Raw genomic sequence first — 15,762 nt, 5'->3', positions numbered from 1 at the left:
GATCATCCTAAATCCCAAGGAAAAACACGAGGCTCTGATTGGATCATGCTGAGTAACTGTACATTACGTAGGTATCATACAAGACCTCTCATCTTTGTACTGTCAGTCCTATATTGGCCTCAGCTAAATGGAAAATAAACCAGAGAAATATCAATGCTGACAAAAACTACTTTTAATGACTTTTTCTTCACAGTGAAAAAGCCTTGAAAACCAAAATATGCAGAAATTATTTCCTCTAAAATGTAGATGTTGACTTTTTTCTGATATTCAGGGAAGTAGAGAAAGCTTTGGCTTTGTTATCTTCCCCATTTCTAGAAGGAAATATGGCTCTCTCCACCCCACTACCCAGGAAAAATTGGGCAGAAGCAGTGAATCATCTTTTGCTTCAGTTATACCCATTTGTACTCTGTTCATTTCACAGAGGTACAAAATCATAATCAGCATTTATATACAGTTATTTAAGTGCTTTATATATTAATGTTCAAAGTCAAAGGCCCTGTGGTCTCTGTATTTGGCTAGATTGACATTGTACCATAAATGTTACAGAACACATAAGACAACTGCTCCTGGAAATTCTTATGTTTATTTCAGTTTTGTCATACACTAGTAGATTGACATAGTTTTCTTCCATGTAGTTTCATAATAAATAAATGCTGTTAAAATGTATTTTTAAATCTGTTTTAGATTTTTCTTAACTATAGACTTTAGTGTACTACTTTATACAAGAATCATCATATTAAATAGTTTCATGGTTAGTGAGACCCTATCTGATTTTTCATTATATTGATCTATTTAAATGTTTTAGCAAGACATATGAAAACTTATTTGTAACATGTGCCTTAGGTGTTGCCTTAATGATAAATCATGATGCTATGGTTTGCTCTTTCTTTCATAGTTCAGACATCTATGATTTTTGTTTTAAGGAAAATGGAAAAAGTGTATAATGAATATGTGTATGTGCACATAATATCTTGAGAAGGATTCACAAAAATCATTTAACTTTGGTTTCTTCTGGAAAAGAGAACCAAGTGGTTGGGATGGATACTGAATTTTTATTGTACTGTTTGAATTTTATGCCATGTATATTACAAAATTAAGTCAAAAGTAATTTCATTAAAATTTTGCACCTGTTTTCTTTATATCTAGAATAGACACTTTCGTTTTACAAGATTTAATTTTATTTCATGAAATCTATGAAAAAAATTGACGTAACAATGAAATTATATTCACTTTGTAGTATATTTCAGCACTTGATGACCCACCCACCTTGAATGTTCTGGAAATGAACATATTTATTAATGCACCTAAAGCCATATTATAGAATCAGCTATCCTATGCTTACCCCACTGCCATTCTGTGAAGCATTCATGTGTTGATATTCATATATTAAAATAGGTTTCTAGCAAAAAAAAAATGCTATTTGAAAAATGCTGCATGCAGTGTGCCCCACCAGGAGTTTTACAGTTTAAAAGCCCATTAAAGGAATTAAGAAATGCTTAAGGGGGAAAATTTTTGTCCCAAACTTATTCAGCAGAGGGAGGAGAGAAGAGAGAAGGAGGGAGGGGAGAAAACCAGGGAAACAGAGAGAAAGAGAGACATGGGGGAGGGGGAAGGGAGAAAGGAGAATTAAAAATATAGAGTAGTGTATCAGTATGTTTAGGTGTTTCTCAAATTTGACAGCCTATATTTAAGAATGCCAATACTTATGATCCTCCCTCAAGTATAAAAGGTAATCAGTTCTGTTCTCCAGAATAATTTTAATTCTTTTTAATAAGACTTCTGTTATTTACATATATCTATTTAAGTTTTTATTATCAATTGCAGTACTAATTTATGACATTGCTCACTGCCCAACATGTGGTTAGATGCCATTTACTACAATGTGTTTATATACCCCGATGAATTTATAAGACGTAAAATTACATCTTAGTGAAACTTACTTGTAAATTTAAGTCACAAGTAGATCTTGCTTACATAGTTTAAAGGGGATATTTCATTTGGAACAGTGATAACATAGAAAACACCTTCTAGATTGTTACAGGTCACATGTTTCTGTTGTGAGTTCAAAGAATGCCAGGTATATCAGTAGATGCTCAGTGAATTATTGCCAACTGTTTTTTAAGATAACAATCAGCCCTAAAATTATACACATCACCAAGTTAATTATCCATATACATTTCAGTCTGTACTTTTGTAGGTTGTCTTCACTCAGAGCTACAAGCATTTAGGTAATTCTCTGAACTGCAATACAACATATTCAGATTATGAAAATGTTCTAATAAATTTCTATGAGGAAGACATGCCAGATATTGTGCACAAGCAGTTTCATACTTACAAGGACAGATTTCCAGATTTCAACATTGAGACAGGTTCAGCTATAGCACTTTCATATTTTCAGGAATTTGCAAATGGATTTTTTTAAGTACTCCGAATAATGGTGTTTCAGATCAGATCTCTTGTCACAATAAATCACACACCATTAATATTATCCTCTAGCATGCTCACCTTGAAATTCATTTATATTTTAAAGAGCATGATGTTTCTAACATTATCTTAAGGAAATTAATTACCAAAATATATAGTTCTGCTCTCTATGCTTCTTATGACAGAAATTGAAAGAACTGGGAAAGATAATGATTTTTCCGGTGGTGCTTAAGAGAGTGCTAGTTGAGAGGTTTATATCATATTCTTTTCCAAATTTCTACTTAAATCTAAGTTAACTGTTAAAAGGAAATATGCTATTCAACTTTCTAAACTTTAAGATAGTCTTCAAACTGAATTTAAATAAACATTTCTGTTGTTTTAAGCTGGAAAAAAATAATTCTTAAAGTATCTATGCTAGTATTATTTAAAACCATTTATTATATAATACTGGTGTTTAAAATATTTACATAACTTGACTATTACTATTTACCATCATACTGATGCTCATAATTCAAATATATTACACCTTTCCGGGTTTTATTTAGTAAAAGCATTTTAAGTTCTTGCTTTTTAAAAAAAAAGATATTAACAATTGTACATAAACACACTATAATATCTATCTATTAACATGATAATTATGAAGGGTTATAATAATTTTGGAAAAAATGCAAAATGGTTGAATTCCATGTGTAAATCTGTGTAACACTGACAAGGACTTACAGGTAATATGCAAAATGGAACTAACTATAGAAAAAGTATCAGTGGTTTACAAAGATTTCTTAATATCGTAGTCATAGCTTGTTTTTAAAGAACCAGTTCAAATTCTTAATACACAACACTTAATACACCTGCTAGCAAACACTGAGGGCTAGCAATACTGCACAAAGATACTATTTCATTGTCACATTGATCACTTAAAACTATCTGGTCTCTAACTCCCTGAACGAAACAAAGATCGTTTTCTTAGCCCCCTGTTCAAGAGGTATGTGCCTTATTTCTGTACTACTTTCTGCTTTTTTGTGAAGACATCTACAACTAGAAAACTGAAATGGATATGTAAATTTAAATAAGGCAGTTTAACTCAGAATCTAGGTAGTGATAGAAGATATGACAGAGGGCCTTGCCTTCTAAATGTGTGAGAAGAAACAAAACTGAAAAATTGGTGTTCCAGACTGTTAATTTGATGTTACTATATTAATAAAACCTAATTTTGAAAAGATTCTGTGCTCTGCGCATTACTCAAGAAATTAGTAGTCTACATGAATTTAGAAAATTTGCCTATGCCTTTAAGATCACACTCATTCTGTGGAATGATTCTTGATTTTTTTATTTCTGACAATAGGCTTTAAGAGATTATGGAATGAGACTCTCTTTGGGACGTTAGTATCTACACAGTGCATGGAATATAATGAGCACTCAATAGATACTTGCTAAATGTATTCATTAAATTATTTATTAGTAAGTGGTATATCTGTTTTCGAAATATCTTACTACTTTTATAGTTTGTGCTTTTTATAGTGCCAAAAAAGATAATAGAAAGAGAGTTGAAATATGCCTAGAATGACTCTTGATTCTAAATAACTATTCTTTTAGGTACTAAAAGTTTTTTTGATATTCTTGTATTTAATATCCAAGGACCCCAGCCAGCAGTGTTAACAAACAAAAACTTTACAATATAAATCCCTGAGCTCTGTGAATGCCTTGCTAATGAATGCTTACTTACAGATTTGTTTTAGCACTTGTATTATCAACTTTATAGGTTAGCAATAATTCTTAACAATTATGAATTATTAGTCAAAACAGGTCGCAATATATTCTTAGAATTCAACAAAATAAATGTTCAAAGCTTCACAAGCAGTGTTGAAATTCTGTGTGGTGTTTGATTTTAGGCATTTGACCTCACTTTTGCATCCATCAGTCAAGACAACTTCATTATTGTATAGTGAAGCATTTTTTTCTATTTAAAAATGTAAATTATGCTTCATTGTAAACTTCCACATTTGTAAATGGTACCATCTTTTATAAACCAACTAGGGAAATGGCACTGTTGATATTAAGAGTTTAAACATCTGTCATTTTTAGTATTTGGAATAAAATCTATATTCATTAGAATTGTTTCACATTGTACAGGGACCTTTTGGACAAAATTATATATACTCATGAGACTCCCATGAGCTAAAGCATTTTTTATTTCTTTATTTTCTGTGTACCTACCCAACTTTGGTCTATTTTTAAAAATGAAACTTACTCATTTTTCATTATCACTTAGCATGACTACTCAATTATATCTTTTAAATAACGTTTCTTGAATTTTTTTGTGTAAGCATTATTAAGTCAGCTTTTCCAGATGACGAAACTATTATCATCATATAAGCCATATAGTGTGTAGATAGATGGGTAGATAATATATAGATTTATACATGTGTGTACATACATATATTTGTGATGCATAGATTTATTTATTTGTGTATGTATATGCTACATATATTTTCTGTGAGTTTCAGCTTTTCATATTATATTTATGTAAGCTTTTCATAATTATATGTATTCTTGCTACAATATAGTTCTAATATAAGACCTTTAAAATAATTTACTAACTATGCTATTCTCTCCATATAGTTTCATTTGTATGTTGAGACTCATTTAAATATGTCTGATCTGAGCAGATGAAAATATGGTTAAGTGAGTTAGAGCTGTGCGCACATTGATGCAAGGGATTCAATTCACCTGAATCTTTCTGCATTATTTCCTGGTGTCATTAAACCATAATGCTCACTTTTAAGTCCGAGCTGTTCAAAATCATGTTTGTAAGATAACTCTTTTGGAATAGAGTGCGTGAGAACTGGAGGATAAATTAGGAAGAGATTCAGTAACTTTTCTTCCTTCTTTGCCTCTCACTCTGTCTTTTCTTCATTCTCTCCAGATTTTTTATTCCTGCTCTCTTGTTTTCTTTCCTTCATTTTTGACACTGCAGGGGAGTAACAAAAGGATCAATGAAGGTCCTGAAATTTGGATAAAACATTGCTATCTGCTATTGATTTGGCTGATTATTCTGCAGACATTTAATAAGGAGTTCTTTTTATATGATGGGCATCCAGCTAGACACTGTATTTTTTGACTCTCTAAGGCAAATGAGGAAAGTGAATTTGGGGTTACATAGAAACCTTAGATGGTTATAGGTTCTGCAGAAGAATGTAAACTGGAAGAAAAGTCTACATTGTAACTGTACAGATGGATATTTTCTGGAACTCCTAAGTTAAGGTGAGCATTGAGCTCTAAAGGGTATATGTTGAAGTAAGGGTTGCTTATATATTCTCTGATTTAGCCGAAGAAGAAACATTTATTTCTAGTTTTTGTTTGCAAGATACTTACATTTTATTAGTATCATCTCCAGGCAAATATTCTAAATTTTTTCTTCCTTGATTTTGCCTTTGTATTCCCAGGATTTGTGTTTTTGCTTTACATGAATTTGCAAGTGTTTTATGCAAAAATTTTATACACATACACAAACACATACACACTCACTTCCTAGGATACCAAATTAAGAAACAAGATTTGTGAAGTAACAGTAGTTAATTCAGAAATGTCCGAAAAATCACAACGGAATAATCCAAGATCTAGAGTGTTTTCTTATAGGGAAGAGTACTAAACAGAAGGCAGTTTAAGAAAAAAATTTCTGCTCATTATTATAGGTCCTATGCCTACATGGAAACTTACAGGAAATAATTATCAAATTAAAAGTAAATTATTTCTTGTTTATTATAAGCTGACAGCAAATATATATATAATATATAAATTTATACATATTATAGATGTATAATTTCAAGTAGTCCTTAATGAATTATCATTTTTAAGGGAAAAGCCAAAGATAAACTTAGCCAGCAGTTAAAGCTGCTGTTTCTAAGAAGCCTATCCTCAATTTACCAAGTGTTTTTGTGTTGAAAACACTGAAGCTTCTGTTTCCTTTGTGTTCAGGCCTACTCCCTGGCTTAGCATTAGTCTCTCTAACTCTAACAAGAGCCAGGTGTGCTCTGGGGGCTGAGGGGATCCACTAAAGTAATTAGACAGTGGACAGCTGACTTTGGGGAATGAGCCTGTAACACTGACCTGTGTGAACAACAGGAATGTTTTTTCCTTTGATGTTCGTAGATAATGTAGAGGCTAGCATTTGTAATTTGTTAGAGTTCAATTGTTACATTCTTTAGTATAAAGTTAGTTCCATATAAGTTAGTTAATTTGATATGAAGTTTAAATGCCTAATTTATAGTCTCTAGATGCTTTACGATTTAGTCCATCAATAATGTAAGTATTTTGGGTTCTTCTAGAATAAAATCTATTGATTCTTGTTAGAAATTATCCCTGGCATGGAACCTTGAGGACCCTTGTTATATCACTTCTATATAGGATATATTAAGTATAAGTCTATCTTGAACTCTTTCCAAAGAGGTTAATCACCTCATTATAAGGTAATTTTACCTGGAAAGTCATCCTCTGTCATGGCTAATTGGAACTAATTAGGTGCTCTCCATTGCTTCTTGCTCCACCTAAGCCTTAGTTACTCATGCTTTTCCTTTTAGGATACATTTTCTTATAAGGATATGTTCAGCATTATTTTCTGACTGAATATAATAATTCTAAAATATTAACCTTGAATGGTAGGTTTACTTTTTATAAACAGGCTTCCTCACATATAGTTTTCTTTGAAGAGAAAGGTAATATTCTTGAATATGCAGCATTTTGGAGTTTGTATTTTCTGCTTTGTATTTCTACATGAGCAATGTTTTCACAAAGTAGGGAATCTTATTTAAGCCACCCTCATAATTCTATGTAGTAGCCCTAAAATATGAAGAAACTATTTCCTTAATGGGTAAATTTCTGAGGAGACTTAGAAAGTAGAAATACAAAATCTTGATTTATTATGAATTTTTAATTTTCATATCTTAAAAATCTCTTCCTCCCCACCTCAGCTTCTAGCAAGAAAAATAGCAGACATGCTATAACTTTATTGTATTTTTAAAGATTTTATTTGACACACACTTATAAGGGGCCAAAAATATGCTAATTGCCAGGGTATTCCCTTTACTATTGCTCCATAACAAGCTTTTTGCCGCCATATAATGAGTTCAGTTTCTTCCCCTCCCCCATAACATTGTTCCTATGTTGTTCAAGCCCTCGCTAGCAGTATGCTAAGGCTTGTCAGTATCCTCCTGTCTCTTCCAGGTTCTTCTCACCCTTCAGTTCCAAAGCAAATGTCACATGTTTTCTGTTTTTGTTGTGGCGGCCATTCACTTCCACATATCAAAATCTCTTTTGCTTACTATTGCTAAATAATAAACTACTTGAGGGCTTGGCGATGTAAGACGATCATTTTATTACATGCATAGCTTCTCTGGGTCAGCAGTTCAAACAGGGTGAAGCAAGGATGGCTTGTCTTTGCTTCATCATGTCTGGGCCTTCAACTGGGAAGACTCACTGGTTGGAAGTGATCTGATAGCTAGCGGATGGAATCTTGGTTACTCTCATGTCTGGTGGCTGGTGCTGGACTAAAAAGTCCAAGAATCTGCCTTCTGCAATCTGGAGACCCAGGAAAGCAGTGGTGTAATTCAGTCTGAGTCCAAAGGCCTAAGAACCAGGGGAGCAAATGGTGTTCATCTCAGTTGGAAGGTCAGAGAAGATGATTGAGATGTCCCAGTTCAGTCAGTGAGGCAGGGGGAAAGGGGGCAGATTCCTCCTTCATCTGCCTTTTATTCTATTCAGACCCTTCACAGCACGGGTGATGCCTACCCACACTGGGGAGGGTAATTTACTGAGTCCAACAATTCAAATGCTAATCTCATCCAGAAACACTCTCACAAACACACCTAGAAATAAGGTTTAATTTGAGCACCCTGTGGCCAAATTGTCACGTAAAATCAACTATCACAAGTCCCTACAAAATGGCTTCTCCATGTGGCCTAGGCATTTTCAAAGTGTGGTGGCCTAGGATAGCCAGACTTCTGACATGGCAGCTCAGGCCTCCAAAAGTTAGTATCCTGAGAGAACAGGGAAAAAAGTTCTATGGCATTTTCTTCACTTAGCTTTGGAAGTCACAGAGTTTCATATTCACTATACTTTTTATTGATTGAAGTGGTCAAAAGCTCCCTCAGATTCAAAGGGAGGGGACATAGATATCACTTTTCAATCGGAGGACTGTTAAAACATGTTCTGTAACGTTCACAGAGGGGATTCAATGATGAATAATACTAGGTTCCTGTTTCAAAGGAGCTTAGAGTTTAATGGCAATAATATTGCAACATACAATTGTAATAAAGGCTACTATTTATTTAGGAATAACACTTCCACATCATTAAATCATTCTTATCATATGATGTCTTCTTTAATCCTCAAAGTAAGTCTACTCTGTAACAATTGCTATTTTCATTTTATGGAGGTGAATACTGTCCACATAATACTTCATAGTAGGGAAACCAGAAGCTCTTGCTCTTAATACATATGCACAGTCAGGAGTAAACTGTGCCTCTGCAATGTCTCCTTGTTTCTCCATGTCCTGCCGTTGTTCCTATGGCACTTACTTTCTTTTGGTTCTTGACTTAAAGCTTCTGTTGGAATTCCCAGTTGTCTTCTTCATTTTCTGGGTCCCTCTGCATCTGGTAGCATTTAAGTAATCTTAATGCTGGTTGCATTTCACTAACACCAGCTACTGCTAAACACTGATGCTGACCTTGAGACCTGTCCTGTGCACCCATATCCTCACCGTGCTAGGCCTGATCATAGGGTGCCTATAATTTGCTAAGGATTGGTGAGGGTGGCAAATGGAATGCTAGATTTTATGTATAATCATCTTTAGATAGATGATATAAATGACATAGAAACTGATTCATCTCTATAGACAGAACTGAAATGATCTGGTTTGGAAAACAGGCTACTGTAACTTAAAGGACAACTTAAATTTTAAAAACAACTTCTTATTTTGGGGCAATTACTGGCACTTTATCCCCAACTGTATTGGGTTAATGACTTTCATCTCAGACCTTCTGAAGAAGGAACAACTACTTCAGTGATCCTAGGCATAGAGTCTTTCCAGAAACTGAACAACTCTCCTCCACATCAGTGCTAATCCTGTTTTGTCAGATGTTCCACCAGCATGACTCTGTCATGTAAATTGTGGCCATTGGTGCCATTTTGTCTTATCATCTGGGGTAAAAATATACATTATATTTTATATAAATACAAATGTATACATATGTTTATATATTACTTATATTTTATCTAAATAAACATTGTTATAATAAATCATATATAGATAATAAAAAATAAATAAAAATTAAAAATAAATATATATTTGTCAAAAACAAGCATATAATAAATTTTTAAGTTTATATAGATCTGTATATAATAATTATAAGATATAAATAGGTAAATATATAGTATACTTACATACAAGTTTTTGTCCTTTTATATTTTTATTTAACAGGTTTAAGATACTGTCCAGAAGTCTTCATTTTTGATAAATAAATCTAGAAATTGTGAAAGACATGGTCTAAGAGCTACTCTTTAAGGAACACAACTTTAGATTACTCCTTAGAAACTTCTGTAGCTCGACTGTTCAAAATAAATTAGCTTGATCACAGCAATAATGTACCAAGCAGAATTTATCCAGCTTCTGTGCATAAACACCGTCGTATGTGGTATTAGCTGTTTGAAAGTTTGGACCTCAGCTGTATGGATACCTGCTATATCCAGAGTAGGCACTGGATCAGAACTTGGCAATATGTTTTGACTGACTTACTGACAGATGAAACCAGTTTGATTTTCTCATTCCTATTCTTTGTCCACCTAACCACTGACAACTCCTGCCTGGTTTAAATTCCCTTGGGTTTATGGTCCCTGGAAGTAGCTTTGGAGCTGAAATAATTAAAATTTAAATAATAATACCTTGTTTATTCAGAATATTTCTTTGGAAATGGTACTTAAGCTCTCCAAACCCGTAAGATCTAAAGGAGAGCTATATGGAAAAGATCGACCTCAGGGTTCCTGAGGCCACCTTGTGCATTCATTCATGGTCTTCTCCCAGTTGATGGCTCAGTTCTGTCCTTAGGCCAGCTTGTGTGAACATCCAAACGTCTGTTTCCAACTCATGAAAATCCCGTGGATAATGTCTCATATAAAGTCTTAATATTTGTGGTGTATGCGAACAGCTAGGAGTGGCACTCTTTATATATCATATGAAGCAGTGAGCCGTATTTCACCATGCACTTAGAACTAATAAGCAGGGAATCTTAATGAAAAGCCATACGTGGATCTCCTTGACTGAATTCTTTTCTCCCCCAGACAGACATATATGTGTGCTAGTTAGAGCTCTGGAGCCTGTCTTCCTGGCTTCAGATCTTGGCTCTTCCCGTTCAAACATCAGTTGTGTGACTTCTGAAAGACTGCTCATCATTCTGTGCCCCAAATTTCTCATCACGTAACGAGGATTGATACTAATAGTACTGGTTGTGGGGGGTTGTTTCTAGGTAAGAAACAGTGGATGAAGAGCACTTTGAAAGTGACTAGTGAATACCAAGTTCCTGATAAGTATGAGCAGTTATGATTCATGACCTTTTCACTCACTGCCTACAACTCCCACAGGACACGTCAGCGCTCTCTCTCACACTTTCTTCACCTCGCCTCTCTGATTGTTCTTAGAGAGTCTGAATTTACCTTCAAGGCCTTTCTTGCAGACTTCTATTCCTGGTGAATGGCAAGGAATATGGCCTCTAATGAAGCCAGACCTGGACCCCTGCAACACGTATGCTCGGCACCTCTTAGTGTCTGTGTTCAGTTACCTGAACTTCAGGCCAAGTTTGATCCAAAGATAGATAAAACTGTTAGGTCCTAATTTCATTTTTCTTTTATTTTCTGATCTTTGCCCTGCTTCATATGTTAACTTAGTCCTCAGATGGACTTAGGTTATAGTAGTCAAATATTTCCAAGATTTACACCTACAAACCCACACTGTCTAGAGAGAAAGAGAGAAAGGAAGTTCTGATTGTCACCCTTATTGGCTCTGCATCTGTTGTTGCATGCCTGCCGCTGGACCGGTCACTTTCACCAGAGGATGGAAATCACTTCCTTAGAACCATGCAGATCTCTAGATGGAAACAGAGTGATTGGGGATTGGGAAATAGATGCTGCTGTGTTCACTGTACATACTAATAAGCAATTATAATCATCAGTTACTAAACTTGGATCCTTATGTTACAGCATTTTTACTTTCTTTTTGACTTTTTCTAAACCTGTTCTTTTGTACATAAATCTTAATACTACCTTACAGAGTCTGGTCTGAAAGTGTCATTCACTAGAAAATACCTGATGCTGTTCTTACATGTTTATTATTTCAACCACTGTTGCCAATAAGCTAAACTTATTTCCTCTTCTGCTGACTTCCATTGGTGAAAGCTTAGCTCTTTATTTACCCAGTTGACTCCCTTCCCCATAACTCATTGGGATGTTGAACTTTACTGCAGAAAATCACAAAACAAGACCAAACTTATCTGAGTGTTCAGTACTGAATGGTAATCCTACATCTATTTGCTTATCCAGTTCCTTCTCTCCATCTCCACACCACCACCCATTTCCAACATTACTCACTCTATACAGACCTTTCCTCCTGGTAATGATTCTGATTTATACTGCAATGAAAAAAATATTGATAGAAATAGAAACCACAAGTTAAACAGTGATTAACCCAACTCCCAAATCACAAACCAATAGTCTATCTACATCAACATCCATCTTTCCCTCATCCTTTCTAACGTAACAGATAAGTTAGCCATCCATTAACCTAGGGCCAACCCCTACCTCTTGTGAGCCATATCTCTTCCATACCACCACCATCTTCTCTTTCTCTATACCTTGAAGCATACTTTATTCCTCTCTCCCAGATCTTTTATATCCTACTATTTCAAGCTCTTTCCTAACATCTTCCCATCAAGTTCTACCTAGCTTTTCTCTTTATATTTAAAAAAAAAGAGAGAGAGAAAAAAATCAGTCTCCTGATCTTCCTTTTTTTTCCAGCTATACCTGATCCAGCTTAATCTCTTTATAACCAAACTCTTTTGATAAGTTTTATACACTTTCCCATTGTCCATTCATTCCCTTATGAAAACCAATTTGATGTGGATTCTCTTTCCATTTGAAGGGAAACTGTTCCCATTAAGGTCACAGAAGATCTCTAAGTTACTATATCCAATATATAGATTTTTTTTTTTTTTTTACCTCTACAGAAATTGACTTTGAATTTGTCAGTTACTCTCTTTCTAAACCTTGTGTTGTCTTAATCCATAAAACACACCATCTTACCTACTCCTACTAAGTTTTTAGTTTTATCTATGGCTGCTTCTGCTGTCTAACCAAGCCGTAATTGTTAGCGATCCTCAGAATTCTAAGAGTGTACACTCTCTTCTCTAGTCTCTTGCAATTTCTTTGAGAGTGATCTTTTTAATAAAGCTAACCTACCTTCCTTTATCAAACTCATTAATTTCTCAAACTTTAGTAGTTTACAGGGCGATCTAAGATCTGGTTCCTGGCCTGACTTTTGACCTTTTCTCTGTCCTTTGCCGTTTCTGCCCTTCCCTGAGTTTTAGATTGGCTCTTTCTATTCATTAGAATGAATCCACTAAATTGCTGCTTCCTAAGGATCGTTCGCTATCCTTAGAAAAAAAATTTTTATTATAAATTTATTTATTTATTTATTTTTGGCTGTGTTGGGTCTTCGTTGCGGCGTGCAGGCTTCTCATTGCAGTGGCTTCTCTTGTTGCGGAGCACGGGCTCTAGGCATGCGGACTTCAGTAGTTGTGGCACACAGTCTCAGTAGTTGTAGCACACAGGCTCAGTAGTTGTGGTGCATGGGCTTAGTTGCTCCACGGCATGTGGGATCTTCCCAGACCAGGGCTCGAACCCATGTCCCCTGCACTGGCAGGCGGATTCTTAACCACTGCGCCAGCAGGGGAATCCTCCTTGAAGAATTTTGGTTTAACTTCCTGGCCTTTCCTTTTCCCAAACTGTATTTTAATGCAACTACTACTTCATGATAGGGTTAAAAAGGAAGGGATCACAATTCTCAGTTATTAAATTTCAAAAGACTTGAAATTCACGTCAGAGACAAAAGTTTGAGAGTAGATTTGAAAATTTCATAATTCTGGCTTGTGAATATCAAAAGTGGAGGCCTGAAGGACTCAGGGCATGAAATTTATGTTATAATCATAATTCTCATATTACAGAGTCTCTGAAGTGATCTCAAACAATAGAAAAGCTTTATTTAAAAAATGTATGTATTTTTTATGACCCTTCAAAGGAATTTGGCAATAAAGAGCAAAGTACTTAAACAGGAAACTAATGTTGGAGTTGGTGGTGCACAGGGAAGAATGCCAACTGCGTTAGGCCATAAAAACATTAAAAATAAAAGAAGATCTTACTGATTGCTATTTCCAATGTTCTCTCTAGTTGTTAGAATTTTCTATTTTTACTTTTTAAATCTGATTATGGTTGTTTCAGAATTCCAAATTTTCAAAGTTTTCAAACTTCTGTTTTTTAATGTAAGCTTCATCATATACAAAACCTAACAACTTTGTAGAATTCTTTATGCAGAATAAAAACTCTTTTTATTTATGTAGACACATTTATATGGCTTTTATTAAAGCCATAGGAATGAAGCCAGATGTTTATTTTGTTTTAGGGAATTTTTTTCAAAATTTGATTGATATTTTGTATTTTAACTATTTGTTTTTAATTGTGGTAAAATATATATAACAAAAAATGTACCACTTTAACTACTTTTATGTGTACAGTTTAGTGGCATTTGGTACATTCACATTGCTGTGTAGCCATTACCACCACCCATCTCCAGAACTTTTATTTCTTTCCAAACTAAAGCTCTGTACCCTTTAAACAAATAACTCCCCTTTCTCCCCCCCCACCTCCAGTTGTCCCTGGCAACCACCATTCTACTTTCTGTCTCTGTGATCTGACTACCTCATGTAAGTGGAACCATACAATATTTGTCATTCAAATTTGTCCCTTCTTTCACTTAGCATAATGTCTTCAAGGTTAGTCCATATTGTAGCATTTTGTAGTGTATTGTAGTCAGAATTTCTTTCCTTTTTAAGGCTGAATAATATTCTGTTGTATGTATATACTACATTTTGTTTATTCATTCATCTGTTGATGGACATTTGGGTTCTTTTCACCTTTTAGCTAATGTGAATAATGCTACTATGAATATTGGTATATAAATATCTGTCCAAGTCCTAAGCTCATTTATAAAAGTACTTGTAAACTTTCTGAAAATTTAAAAGCAGTTACGATCTACATTAAAATAATTTTATTCTATAAAAGGCATTGGATAGGGTCTAGCATACCTGGATCCGCAAATAATTAAGTAATGTGGATCTTCAAATAATTAAGTAAATGTGTATTCTTTGGGTTTGATTTTTTTTCCTGATCTCTCTTTCTGTTTCTCTCTCTGTCTCTCCTCTCTGTCTTTGATGTGGAACAGAAAAAGAAGTATTTATTCAACACTGATTTTTGTTTATAGCTTATATTTTATTTTAATATTTATTTGACTTGCTGTGTAACACATCTTTTAAAAGTAGGTTTCTGCTCTGCTCTTCTCTGAAAATCTTTCTAAGTGCTGAGGGAAACTTGAGTATAAGTATTCAAGAAACTGTTTAATCATCAAATAGATTTACCATATAACCAAAATAGAAATGTTTCAGGCATACACATCAAATATGTATCATTTTCTTAGGCAAATATTGACCTCAGAAAATTAAGCAATTCTTAGTTTATGGCCCAATGTTTTAATATTCTAAGAATACTAATATATTATTTATTCAGTAAAGAGTTAAAGTTTTACACAATTATATCCTTTTACTTATAAAAACAAAATGATTACTACCAGATTTTGAAAAACAAAAGAACCCCACAACTTTAACACAAAAACCCTTAACACAATTTCAAAATTTTTCCGTTATTTTTAGCGTGTAACATGAGAGAAATATTTACTGCAGGCAGGCCTATAATGTAAAAGTGCTTGGAAGATAAATAAGGTTAATAATTAAATATCCTTCCTGCCCTTGAAAACCTTCAGGCCAGTGGGGAAGACAAACCAAACATGTAATCACAATAAAATGTGGTAAAAACTATCACTGAAGTTAAGTGCAAAATTAAGTACATTGTGCTACCAGGAGGACGTGTCTATTTCTGTCTGAGGTGAGAAGGAAAGAGGCTATCCCCCCAAAAAGATAGTCTTCTCATACCCATGTCCACTGCTTACAGCATCGTCACCAAGTTCCT

The 15,762-nt window shown here is 34.3% G+C and overlaps 1 protein-coding gene across 7 annotated transcripts in view; it reads left to right on the top strand.

Annotated features, from left to right (window-relative positions):
- Window positions 1–15,762, top strand: part of DGKB (diacylglycerol kinase beta) — a 639,765-nt gene that overhangs the window by 331,960 nt on the left and 292,043 nt on the right. The gene's annotated exons all lie outside the window — the stretch shown is intronic.

Source organism: Balaenoptera ricei, chromosome 9 (genome assembly GCF_028023285.1).
Source record: "Balaenoptera ricei isolate mBalRic1 chromosome 9, mBalRic1.hap2, whole genome shotgun sequence".
Classification (NCBI taxonomy): Eukaryota; Metazoa; Chordata; class Mammalia; order Artiodactyla; family Balaenopteridae; genus Balaenoptera; species Balaenoptera ricei.
The sequence above is the reverse complement of the archived record's forward strand: the minus strand, read 5'-3'. Positions and strand labels throughout refer to the sequence as shown.